Below are 22,194 nucleotides of genomic sequence, written 5' to 3' on the forward strand. Positions count from 1 at the left end.
CATATCATATCATGAATTTCTTGTAATTCAAAGTCAGAAGTTATGAAGATTTTAAATATTTAAGCTTTAAGTAAAAACCTTAAAAATATTATCATATCATGATTTAAATGTTTTAAAATTTATCATTTAAAATGTATTTCTTTATTTCATGACTCCCTAAACAAATTTACAGATCTCAAATTCCCATTAAAACTTACCTAATCCCCCAAAACATTCATCAAAGCTGCCCAAATTAGGCTGTATCCGAAAAATCCATTCCTGAAAACTCTACGCCATAGGCCCTCTGCACCCAGCAGCAAAAAGCCTAAAAAAGGAAAAGGTTTTCCCCAAGCGTTTAACACCAGTTCGCCCCACCTCCACCCCTTAACCCTCCCACAAAGTGTGAATGAAATAAGTTAGGCCAACACGGCAGCAACAATTTTTCGCTTTGAAAATGATTATTAGGTCAGTTGCTGCCGACAGGCCGAGGAAAAGTGGGAGTGGCCAGTGGGCGGCAGCTGGACAGGCGAAGGCGGCCCAAGGCAGTGAACAGGACAAAGACCTCGCAAAAAGGGGGGCAGCAAGGGGTTAAGCCGGGCAGCAGCAGCAGGCACCTCATACGAAAATAGCAGAGATTCCTTTTGAAGTTTACGCACAAGTATGCCTTCGAAATAGCCCCATGGAACTTCTGAAAACCAGGATGCAGGATAATAATTAACGCAATAATCATCGATGAATGGATGGGGAGGCGGAGCAGGGAAAGCCAGAGAAAATTATTCAGAGAGGGGAAAATGCAGGGGAAGTGATAACCATTTGTTTTTTTTTTAGCCAAGTTTAGAGCTATGAGATATATTATATTCACCTTTACTATATCCCTAAAAAAAGAGATATTTTGGAATTTGAAGAGTTATGTTTAATAAAAAATGTAATATTCCAAAAATTGTTACTTTTTCTTAATATGTAAAACCATAATTTAACATTTTTCACACAAATATATATCTTGCAACTTCTTAAATGAAAAACAAAGTCATACACTAAACTAAATCACCATTTTCTATTTTAATAAATTAAAAAACCTATCAAATACATTTGTTTTAAAATTTTGTTGCTTATATTTTGTAAAAACAGCCTATATTTGTTGTTTTAAATATATCCAAAGGACATTTCAGCCTTTTTTGCCGGCAGCACTGAAAGGAAGCTGAGGCCGGTCAATGCTTAAAATGATTAACGCGCTTAACCCATTGGTGCTCAGGCATGCGCTCGGCACCCTTTACCCCCCCTGGGCAGCTGTTTAACCCCCTGATGGCCCCCCTTTTTGCCGACGCTGCGTGTGTTCATTTTGTAATTTGCGTAGGTGATGCCATGGAATTTGATTTTCACACGTGTTGCTTGCTTCTGCCACACACCTGCCTCCCACTTTTCTTGCCACCCACCTGGCCCCGCCCCTTATCCTGGCTGCTCATGTTAATGTTAATAATAATGGAAACGCTGGGTGTGTGCAATTATCTTCCATTTCATTGATTCCACACACGCGCCACATAAAAATAGAAAGCGCGGCGAGAGAAAAACAGAAGACAGAACCACAGGCCTATGCGAGGCCCTTAACCCATTAGTAAAGCGACGGCAGATAGATATGAAAATTGCTGGGTGAGTGTACTTTGAAGTTATTGAAGAGAGTTGGAAGTTTCGACTGGTTGCGCTGGCCCGTCCGAAAGTTATATCATTTTAAAGACAAATGTTGCTAGGGCAAAGGGAGTCTTAAATTACCGCTCAGCCAGCAATTTACTTGCGCCGGGTAACCTCAACCTCGAATTCAATAATTTCTGGCGGACTGAAGTTGCTGGCCAGTTCAAAGCTCACGACACAGGCCAAGGAGTAGAAGAAAATGAAATAGTAATAACAATAATCATAAATACGGCGGGACGATGACAACCCTAAAACAACCCATCGGCCAGCTCATGACAGGAAAAACTGCACAGGCAAAAGATGGAATCACATGGAATCACAGATAAATTGTGGAAGTCATGGAACCAAAGGGGAAAATCTTGAAAAAAACGGAGGAGAAAAAGAAGAAAACCTGGGGAACGTGAGTAGGAGGTTGAAATGTTGCGCGTGCGCAGAAATTGAAATGAAAATTGCCCAGGCAGCGGAGTCATGAGAAGAGCCTCTTTCTCGATAAGTCATGGGAAGATCTTGGCGCAGATCCCCCATTTAATTGCTCAATTGTGTTGACAACTGCAGCCACACAAAATGTAAATATTTATATAGATTAAACCTAAACCGAAAGATCAACCGAGGACCATAACAAAACGCAAGGGAGAATTTGTGCGAAATGCGAAAGTCTCATTAAAAAGCACGCAATTGTTTTCTGTTTTTTGTTTTTTCTTACAATGTCTTGGCCTTGTTTTAATGGCCAGATAGGCATCAACTGTATATTTCCAGTCGACAGCTCTCTCGGCCATTTTGTCCAAACGAAATGTTTGCGTGTGCCGGGCAATTTATCAAAACATTTGATTTAGTTGTAAGAAAGCATTTTCAACTCAATTTCTGTTGGGTTCCGGGACCCGGTCTTATATAAGGGGGAAAATGGCAGCTAGCATGGTGGCTCCTGGAACCGAAAATGGGTCCTGCCTCGGGGGTCCTTGTGCCAACGGCAGTTCAAAGGAGTCCTGGGTTTCTCGGTAGGTAAAATGAGCTGGCTAGCGTAATTGGTAATAAAATGTGTGTAGTTGGTGTGGCTTTAATGGCTGCATTTTTATAAGCAAACCAGTTTTCAGTGGAAAAGACTAAAAAAAATATATGTGGATAGGGGAATACATTTATGTTTTCTGTGGACTCCATAAAAATATATTTGTTTCTTACCCTTTCTAGATGTTTATTATAGAATTCTTACGAATACTCATTTAAATTTAAGAAAATGAACATACAAATTTATTCTTAAAGCCCATTATTTAGAAACTACTCTTCAAAGCAGTCCGCTCAATGAAGAATAATATCTTTGGTGTATAATTTAAACATCTATAATTGCCATGCAGCAATTTGAAGAACCTCTTCAGCCAGTTATGATTGGAGTTCATCAATTAGTTCTCACATTTCCCATAGCTCCACCGGCAATCAAAGGTAATTAAACAACTCGACTGAAACATCGAAACGAACCTGTTGTTGTAGCATTTTGTAATTAAAACGTCTGATACAAAAACAGATGCAAATTAACCAACAAAAACTTGTAGCATTTTGCTATAATTTCTGCAGCTGATAATTTTATGCAAGGCCCAAAGAGCGAGTAAAAAGAGGGGCTAACCTCGCCGAGGGGCAGCGGAGGGTTAATTATTTTGCCACCAACAACAGCTACAGCGATAACAATGTAAAAGTCAAGAAAAGTTGGATTTCCGCCATGTTTTTGGTTTTAATATAAGTTATTTCAATCTGTACAAGAGATTTAAAATGTGCAGTAAATACAAAATTAAGAAAAGCCTAAGGATTTATTTTTAAAAAGTTTATCAACAGATTGTGTGTAAATTACATTTTACTTAATGAATGAAATGAAATGAACTAAATAAATATAAAGCAACAAACTTGAACAATACTTTAGATTTCATATATACATATATATTTATGTGTATTGCTCATATTTATTTATATCCTTGCCAATAAAGTGCTTAATAAGTAAACAAAATCTGTTCATAAAGTTTTGTTGAATTTAACAAACAACTACTAAATGTCTTAAATGATTACAATTTTTGTTGGTAAAAATAATTTTAAAATAGCAATTCAATAAAATGTTTCTAAGTTGAAAAACACTTGAGCAAATGAATAGAGCAAAATTTATTAAATTTAAAATGCCGTCGGTATTTTCTAAAAGGTTATTTTTTCGCTAAGATTTTAAAAGTATCTACTATTCTCAAATACATATCTTTAAGATACGAACCTAACCAAATGCAAGATTAAAGATACACAGCTCACTTGTTTTGTGGCTCCGCCCAGAAGGTTTCTAATCGAATTGCGAGAAAATTCAAAAATTTCGAAAATGTCTCCTCTTATTTTTCTTCTGCCTCCCCTTCTCCCCCTTGCTTGATTATAATTTGTTTTATTTGTTTTGAACACGTTTCGGGGATTGCTTCTGCTCACAACAAATACAAGGACGTGGGATGAAAGAGGAGAGCGAGGAAGATAGGGGCAAGGGCAGGCGTGAAAAGGGGAGCAAGTGGAGGCAGCGACGGCGACGTCGGCAGCGCAGCAATAACTGTGTGTGCATTTGTATTTGTTTGTCATTTCGCTCTCTCATTGCGCGAGTGTGTGTGCGCCTCCCTCTCTCTCTCGCTCAGTCGCTCTCTCTCTTTCCCTCCTCTAGCTGGCTCGCTCTTTTCCATTTCAATTCCCATTTCAATTCAGATTGCGATTTCATTTCCATCGTCGGGGCTCCGCCCCCAAGAGCGTGTTCCGTTTGCCAAACGTTCCCCTATGTACTGCTTTTGTCTTTGCGTTTGCTTTTGCCTTTGCCTGTGCCTGTGCGTTTGTAGTGTTTTTGCCTTTTGGCTTTGCCTGTGCTTTTTTACTTTATTATTTACTCAGGCGACTTTTTGTGTGTTTTTTTTGGCTTTGCGTTCGTGCATTTGTTTATGCGTCTCGTTTTACAATTTAAAGGCATTTCCTTTGTGCAAAATTTCAGCACTGCGCACTCTCGCTCTCCCTCTCTCTCCCTAGCTGCCTCTCTCTTTCGCTCCTCGGCTCCCTCGCTATCCCCGTCCCTTTCGCACGTCCATCCCTCAATCAGAAAATATTGTTATATTGAATAAATATTTTACTTACAAGGTAAAAACAATATTTTGGCTTTAGTCTCTGCTTAATTTTCGGCCCTTGTGGGGTTAAGGGTTGGGGGTCGAGGCTTGTTGGGTCCTTTGGCCTGCACTAATTTAAAATTTATGTTTTTCAAATTTCGTTGGGCAATTTCATTTTGTCGGTTGTAGTTTTACAACAACCTGGGTTGGGTGGGGTTTTTGAGGGTTAAGAGGGTCCCCAACTAGGGTTATTTATAGAAGAGTCCTGCGCAACTTCTGCGGTATGTAAATTTCTTCATAAACAATTCATTTCAAAGAGGTCCCGAGAATTCCGAAAAGGTCGTTGCAACTTGGCATTGGATTTTAGTTTTTAAGGAAAATGGTTAAAGAATTTTTTTTTTACAGAAGATAAAATTCATTTCCTTTTAATATTTACGCTCTTATATTTAAATAGAAAACATCTCAAATTGACTCAGTTTGATTTTTTATTCTATAACTAATCTAAACAATTTGATTAAATTTTTGAAACATAAATTTGTAAAAATATTTCAAAAATAACAGCCAATATTATTTTTTTTTGGTTTTATAAATAATATTACAATTAAAATATGTTTTCTCCCAATGAAAATTTAGAAATAATTTATGATCAAATATATATGTATTTGTATTTAGAACAAAAAACCTCATATACTTAGCCAATTTGTTATTTTTTTAAGAAGTAATCAAAATAATATCTAACATATTTTCGAAATATAAATTTGAAAATAATTAAGATAGATTTTATATTTATTTATTTAAGCCTCTCACTGGATTTATAGTTTTAAATTTCATAAGTTATATATATATTTTTTACTCTTTCCCTGAGTTATTAGTTTTCCACAAACTAATTATGTATATCACCCTCTCTGTCCATTTTTCGCCGGCAAAGTAATTTTCCCCAATTATCTTTTGGTGTTTGAAAATTGAAAGATTAATTGCCAGTGAAATGCAAAAATAATATCGTATCTCCGCGAACCGTTTTCATTGTGTACTTTCTTCCTTTAAATCTCTTTATTCAGGGGAGTTTATATACAATCCGGTTGTTATGTACGTACGTATGTATATGCTCTGGAAAAGCCCTGCTCCTGGGCACCGCTTTTCTTTATATCCGCCATTTTATTGCTTTTTCTCCGCCCCCTTTTTCCCGGCCACCACCCTGCCCCTTCTTGCCCGGAAAAGCTCGCAAAACTCTCGGCATTTCATTTGCAATTTTCTTTTCTTGCTTGCATTTTATGACTTTTTCTTTAGCACTTCTTGGGCGGGACAAAAGGGAAGAATTTTCACTGGTTTTTCCAGCACAGCTGCCCCACCACACCCCCCTGGAAATTGGCAACATCTGCGTAATGCAATTTTCCCTTTTGGCTGGCTGGCGAAAATTTCTTCGTTTCTTTTGTAGTTGCTGGCTTTTCCTCTATCATTCCCGCTTGCTTCGCCTCTTTTTGCCAGCTTTTTAATTCCTCTTGCCTTGGCATTGCATTTTCCCGGGCCAAGACATCCTGCAGGATTTATGTGGCTGCCAGGATCTTTGTGGTGGCCACGCCCCCCACGCCAGGGGTTTGGGGATCCCCGAATCCTGGGAGAAATGGGAGGCACAGCCCGAGAAGTCTTTGTCTGATTTCCCCCGCTTTTCCCCAAAGTATGCTACGAAAATTGTACAAAGTTTGTACACTTAATGCCTGGCGCTTTCCATGCAGGATATGTCTGCGGATGAGCGTAATTTAGATATGAGCCCACAGAGGGGCCCAAATCTCAAACATATTTTCCTATTTTTTATTACCCCACTTCGATAATACTTTGTTGGGGGGCGGGGGCCCTGGCAGGGGGCTGGAATAAAAATAAAGGGGGTCCTCAGCCTATGGTTTACGGGCTTCCTGCCCATCCCCCGGACAGGACTCCTCGGCTCCTGATGCTGCCACATCATTGTTGCCCGTGACAATAATTCAGGCAGGCCGGCACAAAGGCCAGCAGCACCTGGAAATTTATGGCCGACTCGTGCTCCTTAACCCATTCCCATCCTGGCGGTGCTACTTGACCCTTAACTACTCGAGCACTCTGAGAAACTATTTAGGGTTTTATTTATTTAACATATAATAGTTTTTAAACAAATTAGTAAGGTTTTTCTGATGGAAATACAACTCAATCTATACAACTTAGTGGATTTTTAACATATAGGTAAAGCCTTTTTCAACTAGGTTTCTTTTAAGTTAAATTTATTCCCATCTTAGAAGTTATTTATAAAGCAGAATGGCCATTCAATATATTAGCAAAATCTGTTTCCAAGCATTTTCTTTGTACTTTTATAGATTTTTAGAAAATGTTTTAAAAAAATGTACTTTTTCCTTATTGAAAAAATTTCAAATATGCGAAAATTTGTTGTTTTAATAACAATATTTATAAATTTTTGATAACCTTTTTTTTTATCTTAACAATCAAATTTTAACTTCAGTTTTTTATTTTTGTATAACTCATGATTCGCTTTCTTATTTATTTCTCATTTCAGTGCTTTTCTATCCCCACTTGCAGGTTTTTGAAATCTACTTTATATTTTTCGGGTGGGACATTTTATCGCATTTGGTTAGGTCGTAAATACCTGAGTGGATGTGAAATCCTTGGTCGAAAAAGTTATGCAAAGTTCACAACTTTCTTTCCTCTATTAGCGCTTTCTGTTCTATTTTTTTATAGTTTCCTGCATTTGGCAATGTCCTGGCCACCCCCCTTTTCCCCCAGCCCAGCAACTTTATTATCATATTTGTTTAATATATTAGAATTTTTTCCACATTTTTTTCCTTTCCATACTTTTTTGCGGTTCAGCTTGCAACCCCTGATTTGCCATCTTTCGTTCGGTTTTTTATGCTCCGACTTGTGGCAACTTTGCTCAGCAGTTTTTGACATTTTCCATGATGGATTGCATTTTATGCTAATTGAGTTTAAACACAGTTACACTTTCGCTCACACACTGGCGAGGAAAATGTTTTTTCTTTGGCATTATTTTTTCCACTTTTGTCTTATTTGCTCGCCCTGAGATGGGGAAGTATTTTTTCTGTCGTATAATACCTACATATAGTCCCGCGATTGACGGACAGATTGTGGGTTGCCTTGGGATTGGTGGTTCGGGTCTTGAGATTGAGTGATTAGGCGAGAGAAGCTGCTAGTTTGCCAACTAAATTGAGTTTGACATAATTAAAGAAAATACTGGAGATAAACGGTGCGAAACTGGAGTTAAGGAAAGAAATTCCTTGGTATATCATAAAAAAATGTATAAGAAATTCTTAGATTTTATTCGAAAATTAATTAGGTTGAAATATTACTAAATATTAGTATTCTGTGATAGTTTAACTATTATAAAATAACCAAAGCAACAACGTTAGAATTCCTAAAAGTTGTTAATCTTAATAATAGTTTTGTTACTATCCTTGTTGTCCGATTTCGCCCACTAATTTTAGCTGTATGTAAAATATATTTTAACTCACAAACTCATTACAATTACAATCATCAGCTGTATCAATAGGTAAATAACAACCCCTTCTTGCACTTTTCCACCCCTCAATCACTCATCACGTGCCAACCGCGACCAATTCGAATCTCCATATGCATTCATTAAACAAATTAGCCAAAAAGGACTCAAAGGGCCAGCCAAGCGCCGTTCCGAAAAACACACAATCGCAATCGGAGAAACCTCAACCGAAGTTTTAGAGAAATACCCATAGTAATACGGTAATCCCCCCCTGCAACGGCCAATGATGATGATGTATGATGATGGATTGTCAACATAATTACAAGGGCAAACAATGGCGAGTTGCATAAAGTACATTTGCCATTGTCCGACTGGAGTATGCAAAAAGGACGAGGCCAAAGCCAAAAAAAGGACTCGCAACGTGCGACACATGGCCATGGAAAATCCGGGAAAAAGGGGGCGTGTGCCAGGGGCTGAGCTGACTAATCTTCGGCTGCAATTGTTTGCAAGGATACGAATACGGAATACCGAACCCAAAACCACATCATAATTACACTATCACATTGCCAGCCAACACAATGGAGAAAACTTCACGGCTCACATATCCTGCATCCTTTTTCGCGCAGCTCTGTAAATTAGAATGTTTTTGCTTTTTCACACAATTAAAGTCAACACACACGTTGGGGCGCCAAATGCGGGTGGGGTACAATTAAAATTCCCACTTACACAGCCAAAAAGTTGCAGGATTTAGTTATCCTGCGAATAGAGCTGTGGGTCCTGTTGGATTCATTAATTAATGTCGGCTAGGACGAAGACTGCCGTGGGTTATTTACTATCTCTGACTTTCATGAGCCACTTCACAGAAATTCGCTAACTCATGTTACTAATTGAAGCTTCAGCTAGCGTGTCAGCTCTAATCATTAGAAGAAATATATTGGTTATAAGATCTGTAAAATCATATACTACATTTTAAGCTAAATTAATAGATATATTTTAATGTTAAACGTAGAACAAATATATTTATTGCAAGCTTAATTATATATTACATTATAAACAATTATAAAACAGCTTATCAGTTCTGTAGAACTGTATATTATTAGAACTTGCAATTAAAATTCATTTTGAAATCTAAAAAGTATATATTAAATATAAAATTGTTATAAAATAGCTATTTTTATGCAGAACCTGAAATTTAAAAATATTTATCATCCTTCAAAAGCATATTTTTTGCATATTCTTATTCCTGGCGCTCAGAATATTATTTTTTGCTTATTTTCCCGTAGTCTCCTTGAGACCCAAACCTTTTAATGGCATCAATTAAAATGTTTTGTACGTGACAGGAATTCTTAGTGCGGCTAAGCAGAAATACAAGACATCGGAAAAAAGAGGAACATGATGGAAAACAAAACTTTACTTCTGATGTTTGAAGCTCCAGACAAGGGGCCCCGAGAACCGAGGGCGAGGGATAAAAATAAAATACTAAAGAAAGAGGGGCAGCAGCCTAGCACAAAGTGTGGAAATTATGAAATTTCGAAGCGTAAAATTAAAAAGCCAAAAAAGGCAACGCAGCCGAAAAGAAATCCTAAACGAAGGAAGTACGAAGAGTAGGTGACCCCGAGACCCTTTTGGGGGCGTGGCCCAGAAGTTGCACCGCCGGCGAAAAGGGTTAAGGGGTCCCAAGGCCCACAGCAAAGGTGATGGAGATGATCTCGGGCCGTCAAAGTTGTTAGAGACCGGGTTCCCAAAGCGATTCCCATTCCCGGTTCGATTTTGTGTCTGCTAATTGAAGATGTGATGGATAAATTAATTGATATACGTACGTTCGGGTGATCGATTAAATGTGAACTATTGATGGGGAATGGGGAAAAAGAAAGCCAATAAGGCATATCGAATTGCTAAAGTACTAAGATCATTCGATTTAATTCAGTATTTAATCTTAGATACATCGAACATAAAACCCTTACCTTCTTCAGATACTTTATCTCAATATATATTTGTTCTAAGAGTTTCAAACTAGATAGAAAAATCTTCAATTTTAGGTGCTTGTAAAGTGCTTTTCGAGCATTGCCCATGCGTTTCTGACTACTTTATATTTTGTAAACTGTTCTAAGCGACTCTCCAGGGGTCCATTACTTCAGCACATTAACCCACCCGATACCAATCCTTATAAACGTATACCATTCACCCCCTCCAATCGAATTGGCAAGCCGCAACGCATTTATTTGGGCAATGGTGCGTGAAATAAATGTCAACCGCAACTTAAACCGCATATGCTGATAGCGCCTAGCACACGCCCCTTTCCTCCTGGGCACCCCTACCATCACCACCCATATCACCACCTCCCGAGGGGCACAACCACCCGAGACCAAGACACATGACTGTGGCTGTAACCCCTATAACCTCCCCCCAGACGATATGGTTTGCTGGCTTTATCTTTTTATTGGCTGCCATTGCCGAAAAAATAGCACAGAATCAATGCCCGCCTTATGATTATTTTTCTTTGCCATTTTTTATGCTTAGCTTGAAAGGTAAACTTCGGACTGACAGTTATAATGTGAGAAATATGCTGGGGATATAGGTATACGTGCTGGAAGGAGATGTCTATCGGTGTATTTGCACAGGGAGAAATAATGTTTCTGCAAGACTATATAAATAAGAATCGGAATCAAAAGTCGATTATAGACTTCTTAAAAGTATTATACCCTTTCAAAGCCCATTATTTCTATCTTTTGTATATAAATTTCACATAAATTTCAACGTCATGATGATTTTTTGTCAATTTACCTTTTTGTAATATATCCAAAAAACTATCGATATCGAATCGATAAACAAAATTCGATTAAAATATTTTTGAAAATAAAACCATAAATATAATACATATCTTTCATATATTTCCCATATACTTTCAGTAACCTTGAACTCATCTAAAGTATTTTAAAGTAGAATAATTTTATACCAAGAAGACCTTAAAAAAATACATTTGTCCTGATGGGTTATATATACGTTTTGGTACAGATTGGTGTATTACCTGGACTCTCTGGATTAAAGACCCTTTTTTGTGTGTACGAGTGGCGTAGAGCTGGCTAATAAATTTCAAATGCAACAAAGTGTCGAACCGATAGACAGACATGGACGTGGCGCAAAAAAGGAGGGGGTCGGGGCTTCGTTACCCCAACAGAAGTGCAACGAAGATTGATCTAGCGGAATGAATGGGCCGCCAAGTGGGGCGGGAGAACGAGGGGGCGGGGCAGTGGGTGGCCGGGCGGCAAGTGGAAACAAGCGATTGCGCCCGGCTGACTGCGGACATTATTCATTGTTCTCCCTCGGCCCAGAACTCCCCTTCTTTTTGGTCAGAAACAAAAACTTGACCAGACGACCACGAAGCGCAAATAAATTTACCACCCCGCCGCCAAAAAAGGGGGTTGGGGCGCTTTTCGAGGGGGGGGCAGACACTCGGTTAAACGTTTGTACAAGCCCATGAAATGTCCTTGCCCGAAAATTCGAAAAAGGGGGGGAAAACGTCGGGCCACGGGAAAAAATCTCTGGACTTCACTTTGGCAGAGGCGGCGGCTGGAGGGGGGAATTTACTGGTGGAAGGTTTACTCCACGGATTTGGGGGGCAGGGGCCTTGCGCATTTAGTCAGTCAATAAAACTTGTTAACGCCGTAATTGCCGGCAATTTATTTATGTGGGCTTTGTGTGGTTCGCCGCTCGGAAGAGAGGAATCCATCTGAAGGACCCTCGGCCGAATTATGAATTACTTTCGGGAATGGTAATCAATAAATGCTGGGGCTAGGGGTAATAGAAATATATCTTTATATATTAAATAAATTGACTTTTCTACAAGTTAATAATTACATAAATGTAAATTTATAGTTATAAGAACTGGAATATTTCAAAAATATTTCGATTTTATTTATTATTTTATCCTGGAAACATTACAAACTACACGCTTCCTTAAATATTTGCTTGGAAACTAGTTTAAAAATAAAAAACTATTAGGAGGCTAGGGGTTATAAAATTACTTTTTTCTATAACTTAACTAAAATCCATTTCTTAGGTTTTTTACCACCTTTTCTGTTCCAGTTTGCGGTCATAGATATATGATCTATTTCTATGTTATATCCTAAACATTTTCAAATATTTATATTTCACTTATTAAATCTAAATTTATAGTTTAATAAGTATCTTTATATTTACTAGCCCTTTTTATTTTCTTACGTGTTTTCTTACCCTCCCATTTTCAATGTTTTTCCCACCTTTCTGACTCCAGTTCCTCAGTAACTTTCAATTCTGAATGTCTTTTGATCGAATCTTTTCTGTTTCCTTGGAAAACAATTAAAAGTTCATTAGGAACGCACATGAAAATTAGTCGGGAGCACGCAACAGCTGAGGTTATCGGTAGTTCGAGGGGAGTTTGGGAGAAGTTCTTGAGGGGTTATTGAAAAGTTCCCGAGTGGGTGGTAGAATCACAGGCCCTGAATGGGTGTTGTGCGGCCCACCAACTTGATTAATTTAAATGGGGCCTCTTCGCGCAGCGCAGAAGAGTCTTCGTTTAGAGCCGCTCGCATGCCTGGCGCGAATTAAGTTGTCGCAAGTGTTAAAGTCAGAGTTGTGGGTTGCAAGACGCATATTTATTGGTCGGTGCCGCCTTACACCAGTCGGAAACGCGTTCCACTTGTAATTGCAATTTTTCAAATAGCTAATGAGAAAAGATTCTGAGCAAAAAACGCTGTCCGCGGTGGAAGTTGATTGGCAGTATGAATATGTAATTGCAGGAAGTAACAAGACACTTACAACGAGTGCCGAAGGAAAGAAACAAGACAGGTCTAAGAGTAGGTTACAAGATATATTTAGAAGAACACAGGAAATGTATCTCATAAAGATAACAATCTTTAATCTATATGAGATTTATTTCTAATTTTTTTGTCATTCTTACCATTTTAGTAACCAAATATACACAGCTTACAGGGCTTGCTATTAGAATAGTATCCAAAGTAACTATAAAACATATTTATAAATATTTTCTATATTTTTTGTTGATCTATTTTAACCATAGAATATATAAATATATTTTTTCTGCATTTTATTTTTAATATTTTTTCCCAAAGATTTATTCGAACTTAAAATGCCATTACCTCCTTTCGAAAACCCCTTCTCAACTCTTTGCTGGCCGAAAGTTCAAATGGCTACACAATGTTTTCACAGTCAAACGGCTGACAATTTGCATAAACGTCGCGCACCCAGATTTTCACCCCTTTTCCCGTGCGTAAGCCCCCATTGGGGTGGTGGGGGGAAAATCTGAAAAGCTTTTCCAACGTATGTTACCCTTGCTGTTGTTGCTGTTTTCACACCCAGCTTCATGTGACAGGAACAAACTTCCCCCTCTCAGTTTTTTACACTTTTTGAAGGCCGCGGGTGGGGAGATTTCAACGCGTTTTGTTTCATGTGTCAAATTTAAAATGACAGCAAATTTAATCGATTTATGCCTTTGCTTTCCTTCACTTGCAGACACTAAATAAAAGATGATTTTTATTCGCGGGATGTTACAAGTTCAACACACATTTTTGTTTAATTAATTTATGCACTTTTTCGCCAAGTGGAAAAATGGCTGGGAATACGGAAAGTTGTCGGCGCAAAAGCTTTTCGATAAGAGGCAAAAGAATTTAATTGAATTGAAATGCCCGCTTGACATGATATTGTATGCACTGGGAAACAATTACTAGCCCCTTTTGACTGAAACTTTTTAAATATTCTGCATTTGGCAATTAAAAATTATGGACGAAAAGTGCACAGCAAACGGTAGCCGCTTTTGAGTTGGCCAAACGAAATACAATTTATATGTATATCTGTTCGACAATCAACGGAACGTGTTGAGTTTTCCTTTTGAAGCGATTAAAAAATTAAAACTAAATTGCCAATTTGCATGTTGGCGCGTTGTTAGTGAATCGCCTGCCTTGCCATAACGCCGCACATAAAATATATATATTATACATATATTTTATATGAAATTAGGCGCAACAATGTCCGAGCCACAAGGCGCAGACGGCGGCCGAGGGAGGCTAGTATAGTTTTAATAAACATTCAAATAAGCTGCGTAGTTTCTGCCGCTGGTCGAGATGGCTGGGAAATTAATAAAGGCCAGTTGGGAATCGAGAATGCGGGGAGGCTCTCACAGTTTGCCGCTTGGTATTTTCCGCCGAGGTGTTGAGAGCCTTCAATTAGTCTTCTTCGGAAAGTAAGTAGAATGAAGACGGAGCACCTCCTCGGGCCAAGGTGTGCTACTAAATTGCAGCAGAACATAAAAGTAAACTATGGTAGAGGTTACAGAGACGTATAGGTGTAGCTTCAGGCGGGGTAAGTTATGAGAAAATGTAGTGTGTACATAAAATATAACATTTAATTTACAACAAATTTAAAAAAATAATTTAGTGGTCCCAAAGCATCAGATTTTCTTTTACAAATACACTTAAACTATCATTAAATGGTAAGTTTTACTATTAAATAACCAAATATAAATTATTAATATAATATTTTTTTTGTGTAGAAAGCATTTAAAAATAAATAAATATTCTTAGATTAATATATAAAATAAGAGATCATAGTATTTAAAACGAAATAATTACTGTAAAATTACTTTACAGCCTTCGAAATTCCAAAAAATATATTAGAAAAATAAACTTCTCGTGCTTTCCTAGCCAATTATTTCCCCGATTGCAGAGAAATCATTTCTTTCCCAGGCACTAAACTTCATTAAGTCTCGACCCCGAAAATGCCATTGCCGAAGTATTTCCCCCAGCCCCTTTTTCCAATCCGAAAGCCAAGCCTTGAGATCTTATCCCAACGAAACCCTGAACGAAAATATCAAATCCAATCACATTGTCGTTGCGAAAACAATTCCAGAAGATTTATAGGCCTTCGACTTGGAGCGCCCTGCAATTCCCCCAGCCCGAGCCATTGCAAATGAAGTTGCAAATCAAGTTGCAAGGGCTCTTTTTCGGGGAAATGTGTGTTTTTTCGGCAGGGCAGCCGGGGCATGCAACCAATTTCTGCCTATGACAGCCGCACAAAAGTTCAACTGATGATACATTGTGCCGGCGACTGCAGTCTGCCCACAGAATGGATTGCAGTTGCAGCAACGAGTCCTCATTGTTTCAGCTTCGAGTTCGTTTTGCGGTCGAAAAGTGTTGCAAACTGTGACTGGACGGGGGGCAGCTGGTTTATGAAACGAAAGCAAAGATAAGACTGAAATGGGGAGTGCTGGGTGGGCCCTGGGTGGGAAATCCTTTCGGGTGGCGGCAAATTGCATTTTGCAGTGGGAAGCACAAGCCTCGGATGCACGGGGAGAAAGGAATCCTTGAAATTTATTCACCACTTGAAGTTGCTTTTAAATAAATCGGAGATCTAATATTGTATCTTAATCTGTTCCTAAAAATGTTCTTAAAATGTTTAACATAAAATAATGTAAATCTAATTTATTATATGTATTAAGGTACTTCAAAAATATTTGTAATTTTTAACCAGCATTTTAGAAAGTTAAATTGGTTAAAAATGTAGAAAGTTAAAAAGGTTTACGGAAAAAACAATATGATTTACATTTTAAAAATATCAAGCCAATGATTATTCTGGATAATCCTTAAAATAATCTAATTTTAAAAACAATTTTACCAGTTTAAACTTATTTTGGGTGAAGTATTATGGATAGGATAAACTTTCGTCGTTTAAGCATTGCTTATAATTTAGTATTTCCCATAAGTAACCTCTATCTTCTAGCGTTTATAACAGTAATCAAAAAATTAATTTATTTTGTTAATTTTTTTAAACATATATCGATTAATTGGTTCTTAGGCCATGGCAATCATCCTACTGTAGGAACAACATTACCATATTATTATATAATAAACTTGCCTTTTTTTTTACGGTGCATGAGCACCCCAAGGACAGGGGGCGGGGCATTGAGCCAGGGTCCTGGGCTGGTGGCAGGGGCATTGGGAGTGGGAGTGGCAAGTTGACAATGTGCGAACAAATAATTCCATCAGCAGGAACAAAAGCGTCGAGTGTTTGTTTGGGTGGCGACGATGGCATCGGCTTGGCAATCGGGCGACGATGTCCTGGGCGAAAGGACCCACTGCACATGTGTGTGCATGTGCAATATGTTACACTTGCCAGCTGGATGCTGCCGCATGCCCCCGTGCACTACCCCCCCGTCAGCCCCCTACTGTAATCTCCCCCAAGTGCAGTCAGCAATCTTGCAACGCCCTCTTCAAACTCAGTTGCTCGATTATCATTGTTGAAATTTATGAATTGCATTGCAGCTGCAGGAGCACGGGCAGGGGCGGAGCTCAAAGGGGGCGGACTGACAATGGAAAGGGGGCCACTGTTTGTCCATTGCACATAGACAACTCAATTTGCGTTCTGTAGATTACGCAGCTAACCCCTTTTTCGGGGTAAGTAGAGTAAAAGATTGAGCAAAACAGAAGAACGAAGTGTAAAATGAATGTTTCTTATATAAAGAAACATATTTTTAATACCTTAAACACATAAATATAGTTCAAAAATGGAAAAATATATAAATTAAATATCTTTAATTCATAGAAAATATTATTTTATAAATAAAATCATTAAAAGTTATAAGGTGAAAAAACAATATTGTATACATTTTAGCAATACTAACCTAGAAAATGATGCTGCTCTTAATATATTATATCAATAGATCAGTTAAATGAAAACTGTCCCCTGAATTTATATATTTTATACCTTCTAATTCATATTTATTAAAAATATAAAAACATTTCATATACCATCCTTTGATAGAGTATCTCCCGTTTCCTCCCCTCCAGAACTCCAGTATTTTCCCAATTTCCCTTTGTCTACTCCATATCGCACCGCCTTGGTCTCTTCCTGCCGCATAATTAGTCGAATGTATTATCGGAACTTCATTATAATCGCATTCATTCATACGAATGCTCAGCCAGACGATTCTCCCAAAAATAAATCACACTCCCTAAGCACGCGATGTCGACGCCCACGCGGCGTATGTGTAATATGTAATGTGTAATGTATCTCTGTGGGCCGGGATAATTTGCAGATGGTTGCCGACTACTTTCAGCAGGTCTGGGCCCCATTTAATTGTCCGCCGTAATTTATACACGCATTAATTGCACATTTTCTAACCGCCATAAATCTGCAGCTCGGCTGAAACATTTTCCTTTTTATTAATTTGCCCAAGGAGGTTGGGCCGTCGACAAGAGGTTAAAGTTAATGTGTGGGAAGGTGTCTTTTACCAGCTAAAAGCAGTCTAGAATTCTATTAGGGATTCTTCGAAGACTGTATAGAATATTCATTGTGGCAAAATTTTTAAACAAGGTGATAATCAGCTTTATGAGTTTTTAAACTAAATTCTAGTATTTTAATTAAAATTAGTTGTATATTAGTTATTTTGATTTGAATTTCTGAATACATACCCTATAAAGATATTTTATTTTCCCCCGCATTTTTTATTCTTCCAATATGTGAAAATTCATTTAGGTAAGTTTCAAATAAATGTAAATCTAAGTAGTAAAATTTGTTAAAACTGAAACGCAATTAATAGTTAATTTCACCTAATCCAAAATAATTTTCTCTCAGCTCCAAAATTGTAATCCTGAAAAACCCAGAGTTCTTCCAACATTTTCCCACCATTTTAGGGTCACCTAACTTCTGATAACTCATTAACCACAGGTAATAACTTATAATGTGGCGGATAAGCCCCCTGGAATACCGAAAACACATATCCCGGTGGAATTCCATTCCAATTTCGCGGTTGTGCCCATTTGAGTTCACGTTGATGGTGATGATGATGATGATGCCGCCCATTGGTCAGCTCGCTGCAATTTCGCCGACCAATTCCGTGGCCCCGGGATCGTCCCCTTGTGCCCCGGACACCACACCGAAAACTGGCTGCAAAACCCCCACTATTTCATCCCGTTCCCGCTCTCCACTTGCCGGCCATTTGTCGAAAGCAATATTTTCTGCATGCAAACCAAAAAATTAGCATATAAATGCGAAAACGCATTCAAACTAACAACGACCGAAAGGAGGAGCGAAATGCAGGACGCGGATATGCTGTGGACTGAGAACTGGGACTGCAAATGGAGCTGTAGCCTCGGTTTCAGTTTCGGGCGCTACAAGGGCACATATAGAGGGAGGTGGGACTGGGGTTCGAGCAACCAGCCTGGCCAAGCGGAGGCTTCATTTGCAGTGAAATAAATAAAGACGGAAAAAAGCGAGGAAATTTCCAGTGCGAAACGCGCCATCGAAAATGTACGAAAAAGTAATTAACTTGTGGGGCCGGGCCAGCTGAAAGGGTTTTTGGGGGTTCCGGGGATGCCGACGAATGCAAATTTGGCCAAATGCACATTGCACTTTCAGCTAATGGCGGACATTGTCGACGTCACCGTGGCTGGCCAATGGAGGACAGTGGTAAAAGCTATAGACTATTTAAAATACATTATTTAAATTGTACGCTAATAATAAAATGAAGTCATAAATACATGAATTATGATTTATATGCTTAATAAATAATATTCTTTAACAAATATTTTTGTAAAAGATATGATAATATAAATAACCCTACAATATCATAAAACTGTAATATTTTATCCTTTTTTTAAAAAGTTATTACTTCCACATGGGAGTCTAAAATTTTACAAATAAAATAAAAAATAAATTAAATAATTATAAAAAATGTATGTAAATGTAAATATTTAAAATAAAGTCTGAGTTTCATTATCTTGTCTTCATGGTGGATCTCAACAAAGGATCAAAGGATCTAAAGCTACAACAAATGTTAGTATTCGGATTTAAATTGTACTTTAAGTTTAACATAAGATTAAGATACTTCAATTTAGTTAAGGTTAAGGTTAAAAATGTCCCTAAGTTTGAAATTAATATAAAAAAAACTTTATAAAATAAAGTCTAAGGTCCTTTGGCTCTTTTTCTCATAAAATTAAAAGAGTATTTAAGCTTTACAACTCTTGGAAAATAATGGCTTAAAACTTACTTTTATTTTAACCTGCTGATTACAAAACCACCATAAGTTACAATTTAATATTTTAAAATCTTAACCCACTGTTGTGCGACGGCCATTGCCGGCACAGACACTCTTACACCCGGCACACTCGCACACCCAGCTCGATTGCATGCAAGCCCAGCCACGCCTCCCACTCGGCCCACTCGGGTGGCCTTCCCACCCCCTTCCCTCGGGAAACTAGCAACCCCACTAGCAGCCCAGCCCCCTCAACACCCCCGCCCCTGCACCACAGACACCGCATGGCCGACAAAATAATATCATTTGACGATCAAAGTAATTATTTTGCTTTGGTCTACAGCATAATTGCGGGTTCTACTACGACTGCGGGGTTGGCCAAGGGTTAAGGCTCGGGGGGTGGCGAAGGGGGTGGAAGAGGGGTGGTAGAGGGGCGTAAGAGGGGCTGGGCGGCGGAAGAGGAGGAGCGGGCATTGGACATCGCATGGCCGTCGCTTTGGTTGGCTGATTGCCCGCCCAAATGCACAGTGGTTCTGAGATCGTGATCTTGACCATTTGATACTCGTATAATTAAATTATCTTTTGGGGAGTGAGCAAAAAAAAGATGTGCAAAAAAAGTTGCAACTATTACGTTTATTATTATAATAAATTTGAAATTTTGTTTCGGAACCGTAGATATTGTTTTAAACGCAATACATTTTTTTATTTTAAAAGGAAACGCTTTCTTGAGTGCCTGTTAACACTTTTCATACAGATTAAGCGCTTGCTTGGAAAAATGCTTTTTTCAAGAGTTCTTGGTTGCACTTACTGTAATTTTATTAAATTATTTCTGCGAATGGGATGATTTTTTAGCCAGTTCTATGATCTTATAACCAGTGGTTCCGAAACCACTGTGCTCTGGGAAATAGTCGTAGTTCAACCGGTTGGTACTTGCTACCGGCGGCCCCTCCGCCCAGCGATGTTTGCCTTTTTGCACATGGTTGACATTTTCCCCAACGCCATTTTGGCCATGTTGGCACAGGGCTGTCCGATGTTTTATGGCCAGGAAAAAGGGAAAATTTTTTGGGCCCAGGCGACGGAGTGAGTGGGCCTGCACTTTTCCGAATAAAATGTCGCGCACTCGCTCTTTTGCGGGCCAAGCCGATGCAGAAAATATGCAAATGCATGCAACAATTTCCCCCGGCCAGACGCCATTTTGTGGCATCAACTTTTGTGCGCCGACCGAACACGAGAAACCCAAATAAATTTATGTCATTGCTCGAAACAGAAAAGGAGGAAAAGCGCCAACGAACCAGAAGTGAAATTGCGAAAATTTTCAAATTGCATGCCAAGCGGAACTCACGAAAATTGAGCTGAGTTTTTCCTTAATATTTTACCCATAAATATACAGCATTTTTAATGTGTGCAGGGGAATATATTTGCAAATTTTGCACAGGGCGAAACAATAAAAAAAATAAAAACATTTTCAAGTTATCAGAATTTGTACATATACTTTTCATCTCTTCGAGGAGACATACAAATATTTTTCAAAAAATATAATAGGTTTAATATTATTTATAAGGTCTCATAAAATATATTTAAATGTTAAAGATTTTTCTCAATGTGGTAGCATCGCCTGTTTCCTAATTACAGTTAAAAGCTCTCCCTCTTCGTGGCCATTAAAAAGTTAGTCGAAAAGTTTTCCTTTTTGGCCAATTGTTGGCAAAGTGCTGAATTTTCGGTTCTTTTCAAAGCGTAGGGAAAATATTCGGCCATAGAAAATATATAGTAAATATCTGCACATCTCTCTACAAGCCACAAAAACTAAATCGAAACTTCCAACTACAACAGTCGAGCAGAAAAATAAAAATAAAAGAAGAAAAAAGTAATCAAAATGCAAAATGCGGAGCTGCGGATGCAGGAGCAGGAAATATGGCCCCGGGCCATACCGCCAAACTGCATTCCAAATCAACAACAGAAGCTAACACAACATGCATCAAGCCCATCAACATCCCCATCAGCAGAGGCAACAACAGCCCGACTCCAAGTCAAGCTCCATCTCCAGCTCCGACTCCGGACCAGGCCAACAGCCAAACGGCCAACAAAGTAGCAGCCGAAAATGGACGAAGGTGGCGGCGAACTAACCTGATCTATGCCCAAGACTTGGCCACTATTCCGTACAGAGAGAAAAAAAGAAAGACAAATATAAGAATCTTATAAAACCGAAGAATCTCTTGTATTGAAACCTCAATCTTTGAATATTTGTATATCATCTGTTAAACATTTAGTAATACCAAAATAATCCATTGTAAGGATTTGCAGAATCTCTTTTAGAAGTCATAATAATAATATTTTCTATTACCGTAAAGGAATTGATAATACAAATCTAGCATGACATCTATATAACTTATCTATCAAAAAAGGTGATATTTTATATATTTTATACTTATCAATAAAAAAAAATAAAAAAATGTTCCAATATGTTATCTTGAAAACATCATATTTAAATATTGAGCTATCATATTCTATTAGCTTTTCATCTTACAAAGAAGAACCCAAATTTAACTATAAAAAAAATGTATTGAATATATCGAAAGACATTTTCAAAAATGTGAAGGATATAGCATACAAAGAATATACTATACTGTCGTATAGAATAATAAATAAAAGTCTGCCATAAGATCAACATTTTAAATATCATTATTATGGTCCAATTCCTATATAAATAGAATAAGTATTATTCATGAAGTAAGAATTGTTCAAAATCATATTATGAGTACCTGATTTATTTCCTTCCATTAAATGCTATTCCGAAATTGTATAAAAACCAAAATAGATCTATTTTTCCGTGTATTGCAGACAGATAGGCAGGCCAACTATTATGGAGAGAAGAGCCGACACTTATTACTCACCCAACCACTCTGGCAGTTCGTAATGAA

General features: G+C 38.1%; 2 protein-coding genes across 2 annotated transcripts in view; one reads left to right on the forward strand and one right to left on the reverse strand.

Annotated features, from left to right (window-relative positions):
- LOC108034425 (leucine-rich repeat-containing protein egg-6) overlaps positions 1-22,194 on the reverse strand; it is a 57,086-nt gene that overhangs the window by 22,602 nt on the left and 12,290 nt on the right. The window lies entirely within an intron of this gene.
- The window catches only part of LOC108033591 (fibronectin type-III domain-containing protein 3A), a 260,877-nt gene continuing 251,265 nt past the window's right edge, over positions 12,583-22,194 (forward strand). Inside the window, exon 1 of the mRNA XM_050885609.1 lies at positions 12,583-12,594. The gene's annotated coding sequence lies outside the window, so the exon portion shown is untranslated. The remainder of the gene's footprint in view (positions 12,595-22,194) is intronic.

Source organism: Drosophila biarmipes, chromosome 2L (assembly GCF_025231255.1).
Source record: "Drosophila biarmipes strain raj3 chromosome 2L, RU_DBia_V1.1, whole genome shotgun sequence".
In the NCBI taxonomy this organism is placed as follows: Eukaryota; Metazoa; Arthropoda; class Insecta; order Diptera; family Drosophilidae; genus Drosophila; species Drosophila biarmipes.